The 26,573-nt window shown below is 41.9% G+C and overlaps 1 long non-coding RNA gene across 3 annotated transcripts in view; it reads right to left on the bottom strand.

The window, feature by feature from the left end:
- Positions 1–2,041: 2,041 nt before the first annotated feature.
- LOC309540447 overlaps positions 2,042–26,573 on the bottom strand; it is a 246,059-nt gene continuing 221,527 nt past the window's right edge. For all 3 annotated transcript variants that reach the window (XR_014223289.1, XR_014223292.1, XR_014223293.1), the window contains one exon: positions 2,042–2,252. This is a non-coding gene — a long non-coding RNA (uncharacterized lncRNA). The remainder of the gene's footprint in view (positions 2,253–26,573) is intronic.

Below are 26,573 nucleotides of genomic sequence, written 5' to 3'. Positions count from 1 at the left end.
GAAACCCAAAAGACAAAATCCAGCTGGAAAACCAAGGGGTCTATGAAATACCCTGCAAAGTCTGCCCAGCCACGTACATTGGACAAACAAACAGACGAATAAATGCACGTATCGCAGAACACAAGAATGCCGTCAAAAAAGAAGAAAAAACTTCCTCTCTTTTCCAACACATGAAAGAAACAGGACACGAAATTAATTTTGCAGATTCCAAATTGCTCTTTAACATGGAACATCACCACAAGAGAATAATCATGGAAGCCATCGAGATAGAGAAACACCCTCACAACATGAACAAGCGTGACGACACGTCCCGCCTGCCAGACATCTGGAAATTAGCCCTCCCCACAAAAACCGACACCAGAACCAGAGGCACACAGAACGCCGTCACCAATCAACCACACCAGACCCAAACCCAGACCCTCTCCACAGACATATTACAGACTCCATCCAGTAGCCAAACTATAGTGGCACCTCCGGATGCTGCACCCCCCTGCAATCCCTACACAGATCTGGCTGGCACAAGGCACAAAACCACAGCTCGCCCCTATACACGAAGCCAAGCCAGAGCACAACTAAATGCAGCACAGCCATCTTCTCAGAAAAACTCTTCACAAGCTCAAGAGGTCAAGACACGAAAGCTTTAGCAACTAATCTACACTTAATGACCCACCCAGTGGTATTCAGAATATCACTCATGAAATCACCCAAGATATCCCTCAAGTAATTAAGGAACAAAAGAAGAAAAGGCACACTAATCTAGGAACTTCCTCTCTGCCCAGAACGTTGGAGGCTATACACCACACCCCTCAACAGTATTTATAGGAACTCAAACACCAGACTCTGCTCTGTTCCAGTAACAAGAAGCCGAAAGCACCAGCCTGAAGATGACGAGTGAGACCTCGTCGAAACGTCGCACAGACACCCCGACTCTTACACGGGAAGACACCCGAAGACACCAAAACCTGCATATATATATATATATATATGCTTTCGTAGATTTTCACGGGTACAGGAATGCAGGTTTTGGTGTCTTCGGGTGTCTTCCCGTGTAAGAGTCGGGGTGTCTGTGCGACGTTTCGACGAGGTCTCACTCGTCATCTTCAGGCTGGTGCTTTCGGCTTCTTGTTACTGGAACAGAGCAGAATCTGGTGTTTGAGTTCCTATAAATACTGTTGAGGGGTGTGGTGTATAGCCTCCAACGTTCTGGGCAGAGAGGAAGTTCCTAGATTAGTGTGCCTCTTCTTCTTTTGTTCCTTAATTACTTGAGGGATATCTTGAGTGATTTCATGAGTGATATTCTGAATACCACTGGGTGGGTCATTAAGTGTAGATTAGTTGCTAAAGCTTTTGTGTCTTGACCTCTTGAGCTTGTGAAGAGTTTTTCTGAGAAGATGGCTGTGCTGCATTTAGTTGTGCTCTTGAAGCCGAAAGCACCAGCCTGAAGATGACGAGTGAGACCTCGTCGAAACGTCGCACAGACACCCCGACTCTTACACGGGAAGACACCCGAAGACACCAAAATATATATATATATATATATATATGCGGGTGGCGCTGTGGGTTAAACTACAGAGCCTAGGGCTTGCTGATGAGAAGGTCAGCGGTTCGAATCCCCATGACGGGGTGAGCTCCCGTTGCTCGGTCCCTGCTCCTGCCAACCTAGCAGTTCGTCAAAGTGCAAGTAGATCAATAGGTGGGAAGGTAAACAGCGTTTCCGTGTGCTGCTCTGGTTCGCCAGAAGTGGCTTAGTCATGATGGCCACATGACCCGGAAGCTGTACGCCGGCTCCCTCGGCCAATAAAGTGAGATAAGCGCCGCAACCCCAGAGGAGGCCACGACTAGACCTAATGGTCAGGGGTCCCTTTACCATACACACACACACACACACACACATATACACAGGATTATATCAGTAAAGCAAAAACAAGCAAGTCAATAAACAATTAATCCAGCTCAACACAAACTCGTAATCATTAAAAAAAAAATTCAGAAATTGTAGCTGAGCATTAATTCAATGCCACTTGACACCCAGTACATCTGCTGAGTCCCAGGCAGCTTCTTCTTCCATAGCTTAGGCAGCAAACTCCCAGCAGCCACCATTAGTCTTCTGCAGTTATATGCTATAGCTCCCTTTTTTCTTGCCAGTTGGCTGGTTTCCGCTCTCAGCTTCCATTGCTCTCCCAAAAATCATAGTCACCAAGAAAATGTCCAGAAATCACACAGTTCCACTCAGTCAAAATCAGCGACTACATCTGGAATAGATGCATGTATCAAAAAGGAGGAAAGACCTTTGACACAGAAAAACCAATGACTAAAAGCATGCATCAACCTGTTTTACGGTGACTTGTCTATATCATGCTTAACCTATATCTGCAGCATTATATGCAAGTTTTGAATGTTGATATAGTAACATTCCTCTCAATGGGGAGCATATCACAGAAAATATATCGCCAAACAAAAGCTATTTGTTGCAATAATTCCTGTGGAGAATTTAGTACGGGGGGGGGGGATGTAGTACCACTGTTACTTAGCTTTAGTAGATAATATGTAACCATGTGGATGGTCTTTATTTAAAACCACTGAACTAATTAAGTAAAAAGTAAATCATCGTTAGTATTGTTGGAAGCAGGCTAACAGAGACCTCCTTTTGCCATATATTTTATCCTTGATTTCCTTTGCTGGCATATGCCTGCCAAACTTCATCCATTAACATTGCATTTTCTGTGATTATTCTTGATCTCTAGCTCATAAAGTACACAACATTATCCTTGTCCTGATTGACATTCTTAAGCCCAGTTTCTGTCCAAGGTGCCTACCTGCTAGTTTGTGCTGCACAGAGAACTGGTCCATTTAATTACTATTAACCTCACATCTTCACCGCAGTATGCTCACAAGAAACTCATATTCACAGCAAATGGCAGTAATTAGCAAATTGCTCTCATATGGCATGACTCGAGCCTGTCACAAGTGAGTAGTGCAGTCTAACAAGCTGTAACCTGATATAAGCAGGATCTTTTCTACTGCATTTGCAGCAAATTCAGTAATGGATCCTTCACCTGTGAAGTTTTGCACTGGAGTTGCTTGGCTATACAATTCTGATTATCCCCTTGAAAGTGTAAAGGGATAACCCTCCTATTGATCTCTGCAGTACATCAAGCCCACACAACTTGTGACCCACCAAGTAAAACATAAGCCACCAGCCACAGCAGTCAACAAATGGCTTGATAAATGGTCTCTTTGGGACTGTAAAAATGGGGGACAGGAGGTGTCAGACACTTGGAAAGCCATCATCATGATTAGTGGCTACATTCAGATTGGCTGGTCCCTTTGTACAGAACTGCAATATGCCATATGTTCAACTTACTGATAAATGATGGCAACCATAAGTAGCCACAGCAGACTTCTTATGCCTTGCTGAGTGAACTGGGAGGAAGTGAGAAGCAGAAAGAAGGAAGAGGTATCACTGGCTTACAATCCTTTATGAAGGGTGAAAAACAAATGTATGAGAGAAATGGGTAGGTGGGAAACTATGGTAGCTCAGTGGTAGAGCAACTGTTTGCATGCAGGAAGTTGCAGGTTCAAATCTTAGCATTATTATTATTATTATTATTATTATTATTATTATTATTTGTATACCGCCCTATACCTGCAGCTCTCAGGGTGATTACAACATAAAATCACAATATAAAAGCACAAAATACATAATAAAAACAAAAACAACCCCATAACCCCCTCTCCCCAACACATTTTTAAAGGGCATAGGATGTCAATCAAATCAACCAAAGGCATGGTTAAAAAGGAACGTTTTTGCCTGGCCCCTAAAGGTGTATAATGAAGGTGCCAAGCGATCCTTCCCGGGGAGAGCATTCCACAAATGGGGAGCCACTTCGGAAAAGGCCCATTCTCGTGTTGCCATCCTTTGGATCTCTCCTGGAGGAGGCACATGAAGAAGGTTCCTTAGAAGTTGTTCTCAGGGTCTGGGTAGGTTCATATGGGAAAAGGCAGTCCTTGAGGTATTGCGGTCCTGAGCCTAGAATGCCCCCTGTCTGAAATCCTGGAAAGCCATTGCCAGTTAGTCTAGACAGTTCTGAGCTAGAAGGATCAATGGTCTGACTTGGTATAACACAGCTTCTACAGAGAAAGAGAGAGACAGAAAGGGAGGGTAAGACTATGAATGGCTGTAAGTCACAATGGCTATGTTCAGCCTCCAGTGCTGGGGTCAAAATACCTCTGGATGGGCTGTTGCATTCAGATCCTGCTTGCAGGCTTCCCATAGGCATCCAGCTGGCTTCTGTGAGAACAGAATGCTGGACTAGATAGTCCTTTGCTCTGATAAGGAGTATAGCATCTAGATCAAGGGAAGTAATAGTGCCACTGTACTCTGCTCTGGTCAGACCACACCTGGAGTACTGTGTCCAGTTCTGGGCACCACAATTCAAGAAGGACACTGACAAACTGGAACGTGTCCAGAGGAGGGCAACCAAAATGGTCAAAGGCCTGGAAACGATGCCTTATGAGGAACTGCTAAGGGAGCTGGGCATGTTTAGCCTGGAGAAGAGGAGGTTAAGGGGTGATATGATAGCCATGTTCAAATATATAAAAGGATGTCACATAGAGGAGGGAGAAAGGTTGTTTTCTGCTGCTCCAGAGAAGCGGACACGGAGCAATGGATCCAAACTACAAGAAAGAAGATTCCACCTAAACATTAGGAAGAACTTCCTGACAGTAAGAGCTGTTCGACAGTGGAATTTGCTGCCAAGGAGTGTGGTGGAGTCTCCTACTTTGGAGGTCTTTAAGCAGAGGCTTGACAACCATATGTCAGGAGTGCTCTGATGGTGTTTCCTGCTTGGCAGGGGGTTGGACTCGATGGCCCTTGTGGTCTCTTCCAACTCTATGATTCTATGATTCTATGATTCTATGATCCAGCAGAGATCTTATGGGACAGAAAAATACATTGCTTGTACCTCATTCTGATAAGGATACAATGCAGATTGCCATGGCAAGAGTTCAGGTTTTGAGTACATTTATTTTGAACAGGCCAGAAGGATTTTTATTTTTTTTAAGACCCATTATCATGTGCAAAAGGATGGCCGAGAGCCAAAGGATGAAGACTGCCAAGCACAGTTCCTGAAGTTAACTCTAAAATTGATTTCCTCGCTGCAAATATAAAATTCTGTTTTCCTATAACTTCTAATTTTCTTTGGCTTTGGTAACTAAACCCCAGAGAGAAACGGTATTTGTTGATACTTAGGTGATGTATGAATTCTTTGCGCATACAGCTGATATGTTTTCAGAAGCCCTGTAGCATCAACACTACAGGTTTAAATGGATGGTTTGGGAAAGAAATGAAAACTCCTGAATACTGTGTTTTTCAGACTAATATGAGGAACGATTCAGCAGTGTAGAATTAGATTTGTTATCTATCCTTTTCACCAAGATTTCTGCATTTTCATCCTTCCCAGGGAGTAGCCACAAAATTCATCCTCTAAGCTTTGTTTAATGGTTTCAGGTTGCAATATCCTACACACCCTTCCCTGGAAATAAATCAGTGGGACTTATTCTGAGAGACATGTGTAGGATTGTGTAAGCCTCAGCATGGGGATTGATTCTCACTCAGTTTGCATGCCTATGTACATAAAGGAGAGGGAGAATGGATGAGCAGTGGAACCAGATCAAAACAGAAACAATGGCATATGAATTGTCTTTGAGAAAAGACCATTCATTGGGAACAAACTCAAGGAGCAAAATCAGACCTTGGTACATAGAACTACCTCAATTTCAAAATGTTGGTACTGACCAACCATTTTGGTGAAATACCAGCATTATAGACAGGGCCGTCTTAAGCATATCTGGCACTGTGGTGCAAAGCGCTCCAGCGCCCCGCCCCCCCCCTGTTTCCCAGAGTTGTTGACCTTTCTTTAGGGAGGTAGGGAGGATGGTGCTGCCGGCGGGGCTGGAGGAGGCGGGCAGTGGCTGGAGGGCGGCTCCTCTGGCAGGGAAGAGGCGGAGGCTGGACGCTTCATGCCACGGTGGCCACAGCAGACGGAGGCTCCGGACATGGCGCTGCTTTGGCATGGGCGGCATGACGGAGGCGGGCAAGGGCCTCCACCTCTTCCCTGGTGCCCTCCAGAACTTGGCGCCCTGCCACCCCATGCCACTAGCCTCTATGGGTAAGACCCCCCTGATTATAGATATGACTAAGAGTTTTTTTCTTTTCCCTCTTTATGTAGTCCTTTTAGGGTCACTGTCTCAGGAAGCGTTGATAAACCTCGAGAGGTGGGTTTTTGATTTTGGTGTTTTGAGAAACCAGTTTTCGTGTGCTCCGTCTTATTAGTTCCTATGTGCAGAATATAAGGAATGTCAATGAGAGTTTAGTGCCAGTGTGAAATCACAACCCTTGTCAATGCTGCACACAACCTCAAGAAGCACTCACAGCTGCGGACATTGCTCCCCTCTTGTTCCATCACATCACAACTCTATTACAAAGGTGGGGAGGAAACTGGACAACCTGCTCCACAGTGATAGGAGGGTATATCTTTCAGAGGAGGGTGTGACACTTTCCATGGGGATCTGCAGCAAGGATTAAGGGGTGCAGTCACCGCTTGTGGCAGATGCAGTGTGGTTTCAAAGGAGAAAAATTTAAATCAAGACTCTGAAAACAGATCTTCAGGCATCTGCTACAATGAAGGAAAACTTTCCCAGAACTGCCCCTTCCAAGGTTGTGTGTTTAGAAGGCATAGGGGGTTTTCTGTCTGGCCTTGAGACTATCCCCATGCATCCCCTCCCCAGCCACACCCCCAGCCACACACCCCTCTCAAGCCTTGCTTGGTCCCCTCCTTGAGTGTTTTTGCCACCTGGAATGTGTCCTTGATCTCTGATAATCCTTCTTGCTTCTTCGATGGAAGATAGAGACAGGTGGGGGGTGGTACATGCATGGGTGCATGTAGAAATTACCCTACTATACAAAAGTAAACTTCATATTCTACCTTTGGCCACTTCTGTCTCTGGCTTTGTCTTGTATGTGATCCCCCAAAAGGTTCGTTTTTAAAAACTGTTCTCCTTCCCTGCTTTAATGTGAAGGGCCAAGGGTAAGAGAAAGACTGGCCATCAGTCTTGGGCCACAGAAGCTCAGCCAGAAAAGACTGAAGTGGAATGACCAGAACTCCACTATCTGATAAGCATGTCACCCACACCAGAGGAAGGAAGTTGCTTCCGTTTAGCTATTTATCTGTTGCAAATAATGTTTTACAAAGCCATTGCCTATTTAAGGTCCAGATATGTGACTCTTGCCTCTTTATTCTATTTTTAATAATATTTTATTGGTTTTCATTATAACAAACATCTTCTAACAATGAACATTAAGAAATAAAAAATAAAAAATTGAACTGTATCATTTTGCATAATGTTTGTATATTCAATACAGTACCGAAATTTGGAATTTCTCCAATCCCCCGACTTCCCTCTACCCCCTCCATGGTTCCATTATTCCTCTTGCCTCTTTATTCTGGTGGTATGAGTGAAAATCAAATTAGTGTAGCTTCTCCTGGCATGGAGGTAGAAAAGTCTTCACTCGCTTAATTTCCGTGTTATAAATGCTCAGGTGCTGCGGAAAAGCTAGTAACCAAGGTCTCAGGTCACTTGAATTTCTTACCCACCCACTGACTAATTGCCTCTGGTGCTCAGGAACAGAAGACACCTGCAAATTGTTACTGCATTGCATGCAGTGCCATTATATGACTTGGCAGAGAGCAGCTATCTGTAACCCCTACACAACAAAAGTGTGCACAAATGGGGGAAAGCATACAACCAGCAGAAAGCAGTAGGGGGGGTAGGTGCACCAGCGACAACTGATAATGGACTGCAGCTGTGTATATCAAGTAGCAGTGGAAAATCAATATAAAGACTAATTTAAGTCTGTTGTGTCCATAAAAAGTTGCAAAGGAAAACTTGTAGAAAAATGAGGAACTTGGCTTTTATAGAACTCTGAAAGGGGAGCACAGTCTTGTTACCATAAACTCCCAGATGACCTGGATGTTCATTTGGTCATCTGGATTTGTTTGCTGAAGCTTTGTGGGAAGGTTAGACAACGCTGGCTATTTATTACGCATTCATTTTTATTAGTTTACAGAAAGACTACAGGGGTGTTCATACATTACCTTGGACCAGGTTCAGATGCTCCTGAGAAAACGTTTACGTGTGGCGATTTTAAAATTCACCACATGTACTTGTACCCTGAAGGTAAAAGGTAATGGTAAAGGGACCCCTGACTGTTAGGTCCAGTCACGGATGACTCTGTGTTGCAGCGCTCATCTCGCTTTATTGGCCGAGGGAGCTGGCATACAGCTTCCGGGTCATGTGGCCAGCATGACTAAGCCGCTTCTGGTGAACCAGAGCAGTGCACAGAAACGCGGTTACCTTCCTGCTGGAGCGGTACCTATTTATCTACGTGCACTTTGACGTGCTTCCAAACTGCTAGGTTGGCAGGAGCAGGGACAGAGCAACGGGAGCTCACCCCATCGCTTGGATTCGAACCTCCGACCTTCTGATCAGCAAGCCCTAGGCTCTGTGGTTTAACCCACAGCACCACCTGTGACCCCTGTAGGTAGAAGTACTCAAACTTCCCAGTGCATTTGCCCCTATCACTTTTATGTATCTGAAAAAGTCTGATGGAGTTGAGGTGTAGGGAACTGGTTGTTGTGCAAGAGCACCAAATCAGCTTGAATTGTGCAACCTGATCTTGCCAGTATGTGATTGAATCCCACCCAGAAAAAGGACAATCTGGAAGCCCAGCTGAATATTAGAGGGAGGTCATTTGTTTAGAATCCAATGGCAATGCAGCTGGGTGGTTCTGTGTGAGCTTTTCTGCTCATTAACTGACAAGCTGGACAAACCTATGCTAGTCTGTTCAGCATTAAGTTGAAAGTAACTCAGCTCCTCAGCAAATGTGTATGGCAGTGAAGCCATTACACATGATGATTTTAGACATGTCAGTGTGGCATAGATCACATCACAACAAGCAAGACCCTGGGGGCATAAAATATTCCAGCCATGACTCCACTTTCCCCAGTCTGCATTTAGCACCGTGGGGGGTCTTGTGTGAACGTCAAGTGGCTGCTCTGGCAGGGCAGCTGAGCAGCGCTGCTGTTTTATGTGTTCACGTTGCCTTGAAAAACAAAGAATGGTTGGGAGGGCATTTTAGATGCCTTGCTTCCCACAGCATTGATCTCATTTAGCAGCTCAGACTGGAATTCAAAATCAATATAAATTTTATTTCAAGAATATGAAAATATTTTACCAGCAGCTGGTGAATGTTGCCTAGAGGAACAATTGTGTGTGAGGGTTTTGTTTCTGCTTTTTTAATTAATCGTATAGAGCTAAAGAAGTCCCACTTAAATTGATGGAATGCTTTCTCTCTTGTTTCTACTACTACAACACAGCTTTAACAGCAGAAACACTCCAAATCTCAAATAAAGGCATAACCTCAAAAGCAGCTTTCTAAAGCATTTCCATACAACTGGTTTATTACAGAGCAAGGGTGGGGATCCTATAACAGCCTGAGGGCCACAATCCCAGATGGGAAACCATTCGAGAGCCACAAGCCAGCCGGGGTTGCAGCAACGGATATGTGCACTAGGCTATAGTCCAACCACACAAACATGAGAGATTTCTACTCATCTCCATCAAACAAACATGAGGTCTTGTTACAGCTGCAGGACACATTCCACCTAATAAAAGAATTGGGAGGTGTGAAGTAAAGCCCATGAGGGAAGTGGACTAAGAAGACTGGATAAGGCCCAGGAAGAAGTGTGGCCTGGAGGGCAGGGAGCCTCCCAGGAGCCCCAAGATTGCAGATTAATTGTAGAGAAACAAGATTTAGACAAATGGGAACCCCCCCAAAAATAATAATAATAATAATCCATAGTTGTGTATATAGTTTAGGGCAGGCTTCCTCAACCTCGGCCCTCCAGATGTTTTGAGACTAAACTTCCCATCATCCCTGACCAGTGGTCCTGCTAGCTAGGGATCATGGGAGTTGTAGGCCAAAAACATCTGGAGGGCCGAGGTTGAGGAAGCCTGGTTTAGGATGTGTGAATTGAATGGGATTGTTTAGAGCAGTTATGGTAAACATTGTATTTTTCGTACAGCAGCCACATTTACCCTTAGCCAATCATCTGGGGCCCACATAACAGAGATGGTGCAGGCCATACACAACAAATTATCAATCTGATGACTAAGAATGGGACCATTTACCGATACATCTCTATCAGGGCACCTGGGTGGCAGAGTGGTTTAAACTTTTTGCCATCAAATAGGTGATGTCTTGGTGTGTGGGCAGGGGACCCTTGGTTGACAGCCTGTCTCTATGCTGATCTAAGTTCTATATTTTCAAATGTCCTCTTTAAAATATAAAAAATTGTAAATTTCCACATTCATGGTTTTTTGTGGGGATTTTTTTTTAAATGCTTTTTATTATATTTTCTTCATCATACACAACCAAAAAGAAAAGCACAACCAAAAAAAGACATTAAAAGTTAGACAGAAGAAGGAAAAATAAAGAGAGAAAAGTGAAAGAAAAGAAAAAACACATACGTTGCATCGACTTCCCTCCCTCCTGATTTCGGGTTTCTATTTTTAATAAAATCATATTACAGCTGGTGTTAGTTTTTAGTTTATAACATCGGAAGAGTTAAATCGAACCTACTGCAGTTGTTGTGTTACCAGAGTTGCCTTCACTATATACCATAAATTTATTCCAATCCTCTTTTAACTTTGTATTTTTTTGATTTCTGATTCTTTGCGTCATTCTTGCCAATTCTATAAAATCATATAATTTCAGTTGCCAATCCTTCACCGTTGGTGTAATTGGGTTTTTCCAGTTTTGGGCGATTAGCATTCTAGCCGCAGCTGTTGCGTATTGGAACAGGGTTTTGTCTTTTTCTGGTATTTCTTTTCCAACCATCCCTAGTAAAAAGGCCTCTGGTTTCTTGGGAAATGTGAGTCTAAATATTTTTTTTAGTTCATCATATATCTGATTCCAAAATTTTTTTATTTCCTCACATGTCCACCACATATGTATAAAATTCCCTTCATTTGTTTTACATCTCCAGCAGGCCTTGTTACCGGTCTTGTACATCCTATTTAATTTTTCTGGTGTTAAATACCATCTGTATATCATCTTTTCTAGATTTTCTCTAATTGCCACACTTGCTGTGAATTTTATTCCCTGATTCCATAGCTTCGACCATTTCTCGTATTCTATGTTGTGTCCCAAGTCTCTAGCCCACTTTACCATAACCTCTTTAGTTTCTACATCTTTTGTATCCTCTTCCAATAAAATATTATACAATTTGGATAATAATTTAGATTTGCTTTCAATTATTTCGATTTGGAATTTTGATTTCTTTTCATTCATTCCTACTTTCTTGTCTTCCGTCCATCTTGCATTGATCTGATGGTACTGTAGCCAACCCTTCAACTTTCCTTTCAGTTCCTCGTACGGTTTTAATTTCCAATTTTCATGGGAGCGTGTCAATAAATCTTCGTATGTTAAGTTTTTCTCATCCAAATTTGTTTTTTTAACTGATAAGATGTCTATTGGGGACAGCCACCAGGGTGTTCTTGGTTCTAACAGTTTTTTATTTCTTTCCCAAACTTCATATAATGGCCCTCTAATGATATGATTTGAAAAACCCTTATGTGTTTTTCCTTTATTTAGCCAAAGGTAGGCGTGCCAACCCCACCTGTTGTCTACACCTTCAAGTTCCAACAGATCCGTGTTCTCCAAAGTTATCCAATCTTTCACCCAACTTAGGCAGGCAGCTTCATAGTATAATTTTAGGTTGGGTACCGCCATCCCCCCTCTCTCCTTTCGGTCTGTAAGTAGTTTGTATCTGATCCTTGGTCTTTTTCCCTGCCATATAAATCTTGAGAGTGCTTTCTGCCAATCTTTAAATATTTTGGTCCCTCTAATGATCGGGATATTCTGAAAAAGGAACAACATCTTGGGGAGAGTGTTCATTTTTATCGCCTCCATCCTACCGAGCCACGAGAGGTTAACTCTGCTCCAAACATCCAGATCTTTTTTAATTTTATTCCAGGTCGTTGTATAATTATCTTCAATTAAATTTATATTTTTAGGTGTAAGCCAAATACCTAAATATTTTACTTTTTTAGTCACTTTAATTCCATGTTGGCTCTCTAAATTTTCTTTTATATCATTTCTCAAATTCTTTGTTAATATTTTGGTCTTTGATTTATTCAGTTTAAATCCTGCTAATCTGCCATATTCTTCTAATATTTCCAGCGCCTTTTCGATGCTCCCTTGCGGTTCTTCTACGGATAACATCAAGTCATCTGCGTAGACTTTTAGTTTGAACTCTTTTGATCCTATCTTGATCCCTTTGATCTCCGGTGTTGATCTTATTTTATTTGCCAAAACTTCTAAAACCGTAATGAATAAGAGCGGTGAGAGGGGGCAACCTTGCCTGGTTCCTTTTTCAATTTGAAACGTGTTTGTAAGATTGTTATTTATCACCAGTTTGGCAGATTGGTTTGAATATATTGCCTGTATTCCTCTCAGGAATTCTCCCTCTATCCCGGCTTCTTCCATGGTCTTTAGTAGAAACTGCCACGAGATATTATCGAACGCCTTTTCGGCATCTATGAAAATCAAGGCCGCTGGTATGTTGTTGTTAGTTTCCAGATATTCGATTAGGTTTATAGTGTGTCTCACATTGTCCTTCAGGAATCTATTTGGTAAAAAACCTGCTTGGTCTTTGTGAATTAAGTTCGATAGGCACTTTTTTAATCTATTTGCCATAATATCGGCGTATATTTTGTAATCGTTGTTCAATAGGGATATTGGCCTGTAATTTTTAATACACATTTTATCTACATCCGGTTTTGGAATTAATGTTATGAAAGCTTCCCTCCACGACTCAGGTATTTTCCCTCCTCTCAAGATGTTGTTCATTGTATCACAGAGCACCGATGATAGTTGATTTCCTAAGACTTTATAATATTTGGCCGAAAGGCCATCTGGGCCTGGAGCTTTTCCTGCTTTCATTTTTTTTATAGCATTTTGAACCTCTTCTATGTTAATGGGTTTGTTTAGTTGAAATCTTTCTTCCTCCCCGATGGTCTTTCCTTTGTGTCTTTTTAGATATCTTTCTATTTGCGTTAGGTCCTCTTCCCCCTTCTTATATAATTCTTCATAGAATTCCAAAAATTTCTTTTGTATTTTAATTGGATCTACTATCAGATCTTCCTCTACTTTTATTTTATTTATCATATTCTGTTTCTGTCTTTTTCTCAATTGCCAGGCCAGAAATTTCCCTATTTTGTTCGCTGACTCAAAGTATCTTTGCTTCATTAGTTTGATTTTCCATTCAATTTCTTGACTCATCAGCATCGAATATTGTGTTTGTAACATTTTTATTGCTCGGATACTTTGTTCATCCTTCGGGTGATCTGTTAATTTTTTCTCATGCTCTCTTAGCTGCTTAAGTATTTCTTCTTTCTTCTGCTGTCTTATCTTCTTCTTGTAGTTGTTTTGCTGAATAAATAGACCTCTTATCACCGCCTTACTAGCGTCCCAGACCACTTCTATGCTTGTTCCTGTATTTAGATTTAAGTTAAAATATTCTTTTAGGGTGGTTTTGGCCTTTTCAATAACATCGTCATTTTCTAATAGGTATTCATTTAATCTCCATCTGAAACTTTTGTGGGGATTTTTTAAACATTTGTCTGTAGGAGTATTTTACTGAAATACTAGGACTGTGCAGGTGCTTGTGTAGAATATATTTAAAAGTCCTTCTGTTTGCAATTAGTTTTTGTACATATATCCAAGGCCTTCCATGGGAGATTCACAAGGACAAATTGTGTGCCTGAAAATTATTGTTTTCTACCTTGTGTCCTTAGACAATCACTAAACACAGCATCCTTCGTATCCTTAGATGACACTTAAAAGATTTTTAATTGTACCACATCTGATTAATTAATCCCTTCCTTCACATTAATGTTGTACCCAGGAACCTTGTGTTCATAAGTGAGCTATAAAAAACATCTTACCTCCTTGCGCATTCAGTTTTTCCAGCTTGTTAATTAAAAAGTAATATAGCTTCGATTCATTCCATTCTTAAGAAATAAGAACTGGGAGCATTATGATCACAATTATTAATGAACCTCCATTTGAAAATTGCTTTTTTATGATGTGCATGAAGAACAGAGAATAACAGTATAACAAATAGGTAAAACAAATGGCAAATGGAACATTGCCAGATTTAGATTATGGTGATTAGAAATATGGAAGATTATTGGTGAAGTAGCCAAAAGTACTTTAATATTTAATGTGGAAGTAAAATGCTTTTGACGGATTCCCACTAATTTACAACCACTGTTAGCACAAATTGAGGTGCAGTGGTGAGATAATACTTATCAGTTAGCAAAGAAATTGTACTGATGGTATGCAAGCAGTTGCCCATTCAGTTCAAAGAACACGTGGCTTGAATGATTGCTCAGTTCTGCAAAGTCTTTCCGTCCTGCTGGAATGACAAATGCTCACTATTCTGTTCTATTGATTTTCATTCTAATATATTGTGGAAGATTCTTGTTTTGGTACAACAGTAGGCAATCACTGCTAATTCTTTCCCTTCCATCCTGTTCTGCGTAGCAGTGCGATATTTGTCTCACAGTCCTCTGTGCTCCATGATATTTTGGATGTCCGCAAAAGAGGAAGGGCATCTTCAGGTGGGTCTTCTGCTGTTGTTGTTTTCTGCAATGTGGCACTGACACATTAATAGTGAATTAAGAGGAGAATTTGCACTGAACTCTCAGCTGCATAATTTTTTAAAAAATAATTTTTATTAACAGGCCAATCACATCATATTATCCAAATCACATTAGTTCCAAATTATACAGCCAAATTTTAAATTTTGTTGGGGGTACCCATACATCAAGCTCCTCACGAGTCCAAAACTCCGAACGAGTCCAAACATCACTTATATTACTGCTTTAATTAGACAGTTCTATCCAGTTCAATCCAGATAGTCCTTTATTACTTTCTTTCTCTTCTTGTTGTTATTGTATATTCCTTTCTTTGCGATCTCTGATCATTTTCACAAGCAGATTGAAAACAGGCATCCTTTGTGTGGGTTTTGTACTCTCCAAAGATCATATCACTCAGGGACAGCCTTTGTTCAACGCTTCCAATAAAAAATAATAATAATAATCTTCGGTCTGTCCTTTACTTTTCTCAGGCTTGCCAAATAAATCAAATGAATCAGGAGGCTCTGTCATGTCAAGCTTGCGTTCCAACATTCCTTCTCTTTCGAATGATCCTGATTCTCCTCCCCCTGTCCTTCTTTCTCCGGCAAGCCTGTCTTGGCGAGATGCCATTTTTTAACTGCGCTATGAAAATTTTCCTCTTTCTCACCATTCACCAATCCTCTCTCCTGTTATAATCCATTCCACACAGTTTTTTGAATTCCTGCTTGTGATTAGTGAAAACGCAATGATCTTATTTCTATCTGGGGTGAAGGGTTATTAATATCACATCGTGCAAAGGGGAAAAAAAGTTTTTTCCTCCACCCGCCCTTCATTCCAAACATACAGTCTCCTAGTGGTGATTCATCAGAAGATTTACTTATCCATCCGTCACTCCCGAACACAAAGATCCATTAATCAGCAGTCTTATCTCTTGAACATTACTTGATATATGTGCTTCAGCTTCATTCCAATCTATGATTCCAATTATAATTCCGAGCTGAAGCAACCAGCACGTGCTAATTGGAATCGGCGTCAGGAAGATCTGACTTCACCGAGGGCTGGTGCCAAGTGTTCGGCACCCCCATCTCTTGGATCAGGGGGTACATTGTGAACACCGCTGGCAAGGCAGTGCCCCCCCATCTCCTGGGTGGGTAGGAAGACTGCATACTTCCCATAGCAGCCCCTTAATTACCTCATATGGGTCAGAGAGATGTTATTGTCGGCCATCTTCCAACGCGCCACCTGGTGGCCCCCCCTCTGCTGCATAATTTGTTTGGTGATGTTTCCCCCAATAAGCCTGCATGTTTTGTCTGCACAACTCGTTCGGGTTTCAGAGGAGGAGGTGGGGAAGGTGAGTTGTAATGCAGAAGACGTGCCCCCTCTCAGGATAAAATGTATTATTTAGATGATGATGATGGCCAGCCACTCTGGGCAGCTCCCAACAGAATACTAAAAACAGAATCAAACTTCAAATATTAAAAACTTCCCTAAACAGGGCTGCCTTCAGAAGTCTTCTAAAAGTCAGATAGTTGTTTATTTCCTTGACATCTGATCGGAGGGCGTTCCACAGGGCTGGCACCACTACAGAGAAGACCCTCTGCCTGGTTCCCTGTAACTGAAGGAACCGCTAGAAGGCCCTCAGCACTGGACCTCGGTGTCCGGGCTGAATGATGGGTGTGGAGACACTCCTTCAGGTATACTGGGCCATTTGTGAGATCTTCTGCCTCAATTCCATCACCCACCTGAAAGGAATGATTGGATCCCTACATCAGAGTGTCTTTCTCCACCACCCCGTTAATTGTTAGCATGCCCAGCTGCAATTACTGCCCTCTTTTTTCCAAGCTGGAATGTAGTTGCGCTATGATGTCATGCCTGTGCCCACAGAGTGGAAGCCGCAGAATGGCTCCCAGGCAAGACTAGAGAAGATAGGAAGGTGGTACAACAAATGGACAGGTGGAGAAAAGCAAATCCATACAAATCAGAGGGTGAAAGCAGAGAAGGGAAGCAAGCAAACGACAAAGTGGAAAATGAGCCAGTAGTCATGGACCAGATAGATGGAAAAGCAGGCAGTGGGAAGAGCCAGTTGCACACACCTCCTGCTGCCCCCCTTTTCTTTGCAAAAACCCAGCAGGAAGCAATTTCAACTCAATAAATTGCCAATACTGCCTAGCGCAAGCTTCTCCTCCTTTCCACCCCTTCAAATGCCATTATTTGGATTATCACACAATGCCACCCCTCTTAAACTTTTCAAGTTTTAGTCTTTTAAATGCTATGATTGCTATGCTAGACCTTCATTCATTTCCAAAAAACCAGCCCCACAATAATGCTCACAAGCAGCATCAATAGAAAGTACGTCACATAGAGGCAAAGTTAATTTGGCACATTCCCAGGGCACCATTGTACAAAAAAGCAAGACCAAAATGAAATCAGAATATTTTTGAGAGAGAAGACTGCCACCTGCAGAGTACCATACATGACCAACTTACATATCAAAGAAAGCATTTTGTTAGCATTCTCAACTAAATGGCGAGACTGCCCAAGTATTACTGCATAACTAATTTAGATTATTTGTTACCATTGATAACACATAAAGAGAGGGAAGGAAGCCTGTCTTTAGTTCTAAGAAGCAGGCTGAGTTTACCGATGTCATTGGGAAAACTATCTTTCTACACAATCAACTGAACACATTTTGACAAAGAGATCAATGTGAAATAAGGAACGTTTTGATGTTTTTATATTTTACGCTCTGCAGATTAGAAAGTCAATTTATACTGCTGAAGTACAGACCTAGCCTTCATGCTTCTCTGGGACCTTTCACAAGGTCTCTAAAAGCCCTCATTGGCATGAACTGAGTTGATCTAGCTTTCAGCAAAGATATAAAAGCTGCTTTATACGGAATCATACAAAAAACTTCCTCAGTCCCAGTACTGTAGCCGTGACTCTCCAGGAGCCTTAAGAACTCATTTGCAATGCTGCCACCTAAGCAACTATAATGATTTATAACAAAAAAATTTTTTTAAAAAAAACTGTCTTTAATTGCCCCATTATTGGTTGCATCATGGGATTAAAGTGCTCAGTCTATGCAGTTTTATTATAACCTATTTTCTAGTAAAATATCCCAAGCAGCTTACATATAGAGAATAAACTACACTCAACAACAAAATTATAAGATGCACAAACTTTCTTGCTATGGGCAAGGACTATTTATTAATTAGCCAATCAGAGATAGACAACCTTTTTATGAAAGTGTGCAGGCAAGCAATCTAGGCAATCTCTTGTATGAAACAGAGGTACAATGTTGTTGTAGCTCAGTATACTGCAACTAACTGACATGCAGAAGTTCCAGTGCCAATTTCTGACATCTCTAGGTAAGGAATGCCACTTGTCTGAAACTCTGACAAGTTAGGCCATCCTTTAAACAATGCAGATCGTTTTTTCCCTCACACGGGTAAAATTCAGCTGGTGGTGACTCACAGGTGAAATGGGGAGGTCTAGAGGTAACCCAAGGCTGCTCTAAGCATGTGTGCTGCCTTGACCCTGCAATTGAGGGTGGCCAGGGCCACACACTGTCAGCACACCCAACGGCATGCATGTACAGCTGCTGTGAAATTGGGGGGAGGCCTTTCATTGGAAATATCAGGGGCTGGCCCCCTGCTCCCCCTTCGGCATCCACGGCTCTAAGTTCTGCACAGTGTTGACTCTCACAGTCTTTAAGGTATCTGAAAAGTCTTTGCTGTTTTAAAATAAAGCCAGGAACTGTCAGGGTCAAAGCAAAGCAAATGCCCCATAGATCTTCCCAGGTAGTTCAATATTACAGATGAATCTAATGAGCTTCCTCTTTATCTTGCTAGCCTCTGAGCTCTGTGTTGTCCTTTTAACAACTAAAACATTCACAAATTTCACTCCACTCTGGTCAATGGAATTGGCAGTTTATGTTTATTTAAGGGTTAGCTAATCAATGATCAGCTTCCTTGAGTTTATCAGCTTTTGTGGTGAAGAACACATGCACAGCTCACGTTCTTTTATTAATGTGAAGGACTGTATCTGCAGCACCAGCTGAATTTTACCCGTGTGAGGAATGTTTACAGAGAGATGTTGTTGGCATCTGTCTGTCAGAGGCAAGTGATCTATAAACACACCACAAGAACCTTGGCACAAAGCTTTGCTTAAAATATGTGTCAATAGGAAACAGAGCCGTCTAGCTTCTACATTAGTCAATTCATCTCAAACCGCAGTACTTCATTCTCTCACTTTCTGTAGAAAATCCAGACAAAGTTATTTACCGGTCTGCTGGATTCCAGTGTCTTCTGTGTTCTTGTTGTTTTTTTCTGACCTGATTTGTGCAGTGATTGGATAAATAGTCTAAGGGAGGGCAGCTCAAAAAGCAAACTCACCCCACTCAAATAGGCTGGCCCCATTTGGTGGTTGATTCAGTCTCCCTCCAACTGGACCTGACCCAAAATGGGCCTCACATCCCATCTCCTCCCATCTCTGTCACACACACCATCTCAAAAAGCTCCAAAAAGAATCCCACTAAAAATAAAGGCTTTATAAGATAGTAAGGACATATTCCTTTTAAAGCAAGCAGTTCAATTTCAAGAGGGCTGTAGAAAGTTTTTGCTTTGTGCTTAGTTAACCACTCTGCTGAAGTGTTTTGAGTTTTATTGCACTTTGGAATTCAGTACCTCTCCCGTCTCTCTATAGGTTATATTCCATTCCAGAAAAATAGAAATGTATTCTGGTGCTGAACTGTACTCCATTGTAACTCTAAAGAACAAACCACAGCTGTCTGGGTCTTAAGAGACCTAGCAGCCATCTTACTGTTTTGCTACATTAAAAATGTACGGCCCAGAAAGCTGAATGAGGGGAGAAGGATGACTAAAGCACACTTGTGGTGGTTTTTTTTCCACTTCTGTGCTAATGTTGAGCCTTAATGTGTTTAGACAGTTATTTTACAGGAATGTTCAGAAGCAACAAATATATTTCATGCTTTTGTGGCGTTACAGTAGTATTTTTTTCTTCTTTTGCTAATGTAATGAAATGTACACCCACGCTGAGCATACATAAAAAGCATGTAACTGATGATATAGAAAAGGGACATGCCACTTAGACAGTCTGTCCTGCCGTTAGTTAGGGGCTTATTTGTTTGTTGTTGTTTTTTACTAAATTTGGACCCAAAAAGGCTGCTGTGTGAGTTGATTTCCCAAATGGCAAGCTGCCATGGAAGTCCCAAAATTGCAGTTTTTATCATCACAGCATTGCAGGGGCTGAAAAAACTTGCACTTCTCTCCTACAGCCTATCTCAAAATAGGGGCATACACTAAAGTTCTGTTCCTTCCACTGACCATTCTCAATCAATTAATGAGAAAAGAAATTGCATTCAAAAATGGTCATTATTGTTGTTGTTTAGTTGTTTAGTCGTGTCCAACTCTCCGTGACCCCATGGACCAGAGCACGCCAGGTCATAGGGGGAAAAATGCTGGTTAAATTATCATGGATGGGCTCTGGGGTTTTTTGATGTGCTTACCTTACTTTCAAGCCACTCAAGGGGTTTTGTGACATTTTAAAGCACATTCAAAGCACATTCCCTCCCACCCCAAAGAATTCAGAAAACTATAGTTCATTAAGGGTTGCTGTGAATTGTAACTGTGTGGGGCAAACTACAGTGTCCAGAATTATTTGAGGGGGGAAATGTGCTTTAAATGCAATGTAGAGGTATAGTGTGCACATTGCCTCTCTTTCGTGCAAATCGCCTCATGTAGTCTGAGTTCTGTTGCCTTTCCAGGTACCTGCACTTTCTGAAAATCCCATGCCATCCTTTTAAGTGTGAGAAGCTGGAGAGGCTGTTTACTGGGCTCCTGAAAGCTGTCCATTTTTAGCAAGTGTGTTTACTTTTAAAGAAATCTGGAGTATGCCAGTATCAAGTTGGCTAATTATTCTCCCTTCAAAACCTCAGTGCTGTTCCCCAACGCCACTCTTCTCATTTGAATGACTGAATCTTGAATTTTTCAGGAAAATGCCGCCATCCCAATTATTATCCTTTTGACTCCTCGTTTTCTGCACATGTTTGAGATTCATCCCACCTCTCTCACTTTCATTGTATCCCTAGTAATTGAATGCATCTACTGGCTTCCAACCAAAGAGTCAGCATAAATTGTTACAAGGGCAACCAGCTTATACCATTGACTGGCTAAAACATCCAGAGAGATTTTCAGCTCGAAACAAAGAATACACCGCTATAGTCATTAAGGTGCTTCAAAGAGCCACCAGATTAAGAGCATCCCCACTGGTGTCACCATTGTCCTCTGAGAGATTTGATTCCACTGCTTATAAACAGTCCAATAATAGAAGGATAATGGCCAAATACAATTTCACGGTACGCTCATTGTGGCACGATCTCGTTGGACATGGATCACATTAAATTGCCACTAGCATGAAGCATAATACATGGTCTCATGAATAGTGATAGCTGGGAGCTCTTTGATTTGGCCATTCGAAAGCAGTCTGGCTTTGGCCAAAAAGGGCTAGGTAAACATAACCTAGGTATATGCTGTATCTAAGAAGACACATTATGAAGGAACAGATGGAGTAGCAGCAGCAGCCCCACTAGAAAAAAAAATATTGTGGTGGGAGCATAAAAGAAGGTGGATCTTGGGAGGGAGGGACCAATCTGTGCCCTACTTCTTTGATTTCTGGAAGAGAAATGGTTTCTTTTACACAATTTCCCCATCCCATTACAGACTTGCTGTGATTACTATCGATCAGCAGCAATGTGTGTGTGGTTGTGCAAAGGCATGGAGCCACCCTCCCAACCCGGACATTGCTGCTGCTTACCTAGATCGAGTCAAGTGCAAGGGCAAGGCTGTTGGTTGAATCAGTATCAGGAAGGTGACTCTGTGACTCTGCTCCACCACAAGGAGCCATTACTGCTATAGTTTTTGATTGAGTTAACTTTCAGGAAAGTATGCTTTGGATTGTACCCTTATTTTAACTTCTTGTTTATTGCACAGTTGTAATTTGCATGTAAAAGTGCATCTTCTTCAAATAACTACATCCTTCTGATGCTTTATGTGAAGGTAGTCTTGGCAGAGCTGACAGAACAGAGTCTGTGGGACATGTTGCTTGTGAAGCAGTTGTGCTTACATTGAAGTGAGAAGGAGGTTTTGCTTCACAGTAGTGCCCAGGGAACACCTAATCTGGAAAATGGGTGAAAGCTCAAATAGATATGGGGTTTGTCCATATCTGAGCATTCTTTACCTGTTAATCCCATTTGAGTCAGACCAGAGTAGTCCACACCAGGCTTTATTTGCATTTGTATATGAGGGACAACTTTGGTCTTTTCTGTTCACACCAGTTGGTGTTGCCTTTGGTCTTTATCCCACTTTATAGTTTGTTGATTCTATTAGGCTGATTAAGTACTGACTGGGCACACACTCCAACAGCTGTGCCACCCAAGAAGTGTGCAAAAGCACTTAGTCAGGGAACTGTAAATTCTCAGCAGACACTTTTTCAGTTCTCTGATTTTGTGCAAATCTAAGGGATCAAAAGAACACACACACTCACTCAGGAGGGCACCTGAGGTTAAGAGCACAGTCAGAAAAGATGAACACAGTTGTAAATTCTCATCACACACTTTTCAGATTGCTGCCAATATCTGGTGTAGAATTTTTCAGTGTGGTTTGCTTGCGCTGTTTTCTGGTTTTGTGCAAATGTGAGAGATCATAAGAAATAAGTATCTCCATCCAGGAGCACACCAGAAATAGTTACAAACACAAGTGTAAAAGAAATGAAACCACTGAAGAAGTAGCAGGGATAAAAGGGGGAATAGCAGAGAGTAACAATTGATCCCACCCCCAAACACCAAAGCAAATTGTGAACCTGAGTAGAGCAGTTTGGAGCCTGATTTTCCCCAACTTATCAGATTATCCTTGCATTGAGTAAATCCAAATTTACAAGGTGTTTGAGGGTAATGCCATGTGTACTACATAAATTAAATGGGAATACGAACAGTGGCAAGTGCACAGTAAACTATGGCTTGGAGAAGCCCCTTGGTGAGGTAGTGCTCTGTGTCTGACCCAAAGGCCCTGATGAGGAAACTGAGCAGTGTTTAAAATTACTTATTCCTTTCAATGAAAGGCCAACTTCCTCTCTGCTTATGTTTTCCCTAGTATTTGTGTGCCTGTACTACAGCAGACCTTCGTTCAAGACCCCAAGGCCCTGACAAGGAGACTGAACAGCCTTTAAAATTACTTGTTTCTTTCCATGAAAGGCCAGCCTCCTCTTTGGTTGTGTTTCACCTAGTATTTCAACAAAAATCATTAGCATTTTATGTTCCATTTTCCAGTAATTTGTGGGAAAAGCAGGAAGGATGTCACCTTTGGGAGTCTAGAAGCCAAAATGTTTGACCTGAGAAGGTTGCAGTGACTGCTCTGGTCTTATTCGTCTTCTGCTTTTCCCAGTGAATCCTATGAATAATAAATAGAGTTTCGCAGCAGGAGGTCTTTGGAGGTGCTTTACATGGCAAAAGAACATAACAGCACAGCAGAGCTCGACTCTGAAAGCTAATAAATCAAGGAAGAGTCTATGCGGTAAAATTGCAACACAAGCACAACTTGTAAACAAAGAAGAAATCATTGCATTTCCCTTTGTTTTATTCTGTGCATACTTTATGCTGGCAAAAATACATCGTTAGTACCCTTTTATAAAATACACTCCTTTTTTAAGGGCTGGGGCAGGTGTTTTCAGCTTGCATGCGTATTAAAAATCCAGGTACTTTTTATGGTATTTTTTTTTATGAGGGTTGCAATTGTAAACGTGCACAGCAGAAATTTTCACTGCATTCAGCAGTACTTACTTCTGAGTAAACATATTTGGGATCAGGCTTCTTGACATGATTTCATCATTTATATTTTCACAAAGGTAAACCTTTAGCTGAAATAGAAACTGCTTGGGTCCTTTTTTTATGAGCCTTTTAAAAGCCCAGATCATCACACAAAAATAAGAAGCAAAAGGATTCTTTACCTGCTTGTAGGCCCTTTGAAACTTATTGAATTCTTCCCTCTGTTCAGCCTCTGAGTGCCATTGCTTATGTAGCTAAAACAGCAACACTCTTGCGCAAGGGAGAGGTTCCAGCAGGTTTGCAGAAGTTCTGAAGAATCTACAGTGGTACCTTGGGTTAAGAACTTAATTCGTTTTGGAGGTTCGTTCTTAACCTGAACTGTTCTTAACCTGAGGTACCACTTTAGCCAATGGAGCCTCCCGCTGCTGCTGCGCCACCACTGTGTAATTTCTATTCTCATCCTGAAGCAAAGTTCTTAACCCGAGGTACTATTTCTGGGTTAGTAGAGTCTGTAACCTGAAGCGCCTGTAACCCAAGGTACCACTGTATAGGAAAACCCCTAGAGGGCATGAGGACTGATTATTCCATTGGGTATGTGGGGGGGGGATGGAAAAGTAGAATTGAATGAAGCAACTGGAATCCTGATCAGAGAGCACTGCATATTGTAACATTTTGTTGCGGCTACCATTTGCAAAAGCCTCAAACCTGCCCGACAGCTTTCAGTGCAACACACATGTCTTTGAAGAATCATTGCCAAGAGCAATGCCAAGATTTCATGTAAAGTATTGCCGCTTTTGCCGGTGGAGAGCTTTCTGTACCTGACAGTTCTGATCAGAATCAAATCTGCACATTATTGATTCGCAAACCAAATGCCAACATATTCTGAAGCTTTCTAAATCTTTGCAAGCATGTGTGTAAAAAAGAAACAGAGAATAATGGTTCCGTAGTGAAATTGTTCATACTCTGAAATTCTGAATCCAGCTTTATGAGTTCCAGTGTTGATGGAAACTTATTAAATGGGAAGGACCAAAGCTCAGTGGTAGAGCATCTCTCCTGTGTGCAAAAGGATTTGGGTTCAATTCCAGGCATCTCCAGGTAGGGCTGGAAAGGCTACTGCTTGAAACCTTAGAGAGCTACTGCCAGTCTGTGTAGGCAATACTGAGCTCAATGGACAAATGGCACAAGGCAGCTTCCTGTGTTCCAATCATCAAAACAATGGCTTGATCCTTGGAGATGCAGTGCACTGCTGGTCCTCCAGTCAAGAAGCCTGATCCCAAATATGTTTACTCAGAAGTAAGTACTGCTGAGTTCAGCTCCATTGCCTATGTACCAGCATAGCAGAAAGTGGCAATTTCCGCCATCCCTGATACAGATTGTGTGTGTGGTGCCAAGTGCACAATTAACTATCATAGGCCTATACAACCTGTGATCCTCAGTCCAAGTATTGCAGCGCAAAAGTCTTGCTCTGAAGACTGCCAGATGCTGGAAGAACTCATCAGGCTTCACAAACTAGGGATTTATCAAGCAGGTGGTGGGTTGTTGTGCAGCAAATGGCTGGTGTGTCATGGCCTGGGGAACCAAACGTTTAATAGGCCTGACAATTTCTTCTGGAAGTTCACAGGGCCCTTAGGATGCTATGCAGTAATACACTGTACAATCCTTTCCTTGATTAGTAGGGTGATGTATAATAAATCCACTCAGATGTCATTTTGGCTGCCACGATGCAAATTGCTATTGTTAATATCATACAGTGGATTTGCATAACATATAAGCAGCATGATGGACAAGTCCCACTTGTCTTCCATAGAATGCTACTCTGGTAAAATGAGCATACGATAATAGGAGTACATAGAGTACAAAATGACTGGGGTGTTTGTTGACTGAGAAAAACTCACAGCCCACTCTTCATCATCATTGCCAAGTTGTTGAAAGATATATCCTACAGAGGGTATCATGGACTAGGGAGATAAAGAGAAGTAATATTCCTGCTCTGTTCTGCCTGGGCCCCACAATTTAAGGAGGATAATGACAGGCTGGAGCATGTGCAGGGGAGGGCAACCAAGATGATCAAAGGTCTGCAAACCAAGTCTTATGAGGAATGGTTGAGAAAGTTGGGGATGTTTAGCCTGGTAAAGAGGAGTCTGAAAGGATATATGAGAGCCATCTTCAAACATCTAAAGGGCTGTCACGTGGAGAATGGAGCAAGCTTATCTTCTCCTGCTCCAGAGGCTAGGACCTACATCAATGGTTTCAAGTGACAATAAAAGAGATTCTGACTAAATGTAACTTTCTGACAGTAAGAGCCGTCTGATGGTGCAACAGACGCCCACAAGAGGTGGTGGGCTCTTCTTCCTTGGAAGTTTTTAAGCAGAGGTTGGATGGCCACCTGTCGTGTATGATCTAGTTGAGATTCCTGCATTGCAGGCGGTCGGAACAGATGACCCATGGGGTAAGGTTTCTCAATGATGTCATAGATAACCAATAGCTGGCTAATGCACAGCCTCATTAAAGGAAGTCCTGGGAAAACATGTGGGTCCAGCCAGTGCCCTCAGCAACTATACATAGCCATTTGAATGCTACACAAATGTGATAAGCATGAAAACAAGCACTTTCTTAATTGGAGATGTCTACATCTCATGCCACATGTGATCGATAAATCTGCACTTGCTGCACCTTGAAGTGTGTTCATATGGAACAATGTCTTCTTACATGTGGTCGTGCATTTTTAAAGACATCACCAGAGAAAACAGCAAGAAAGGTGACCAACAACAGAGAGGTTTATTTGGAGTCATTTTCCCCCTAATTATTTTGGGAACAACAACCAAGCTAATTTGCAGAATTTTGGATCTGAGCCTAAATACCCAACATGATTAATTACACATGCTGAGATATGAGTACTACTAAATGAGAAGTTTCAAAAGGTGAGGCGAATCCTATGCTCGGCACTGGAAAAATCCCTTTTTAAATG

Source organism: Podarcis vaucheri, assembly GCF_965113315.1.
Source record: "Podarcis vaucheri genome assembly, chromosome: 9".
Taxonomy (NCBI): domain Eukaryota; kingdom Metazoa; phylum Chordata; class Lepidosauria; order Squamata; family Lacertidae; genus Podarcis; species Podarcis vaucheri.
This window is presented reverse-complemented; position numbering and strand designations above follow the sequence as displayed.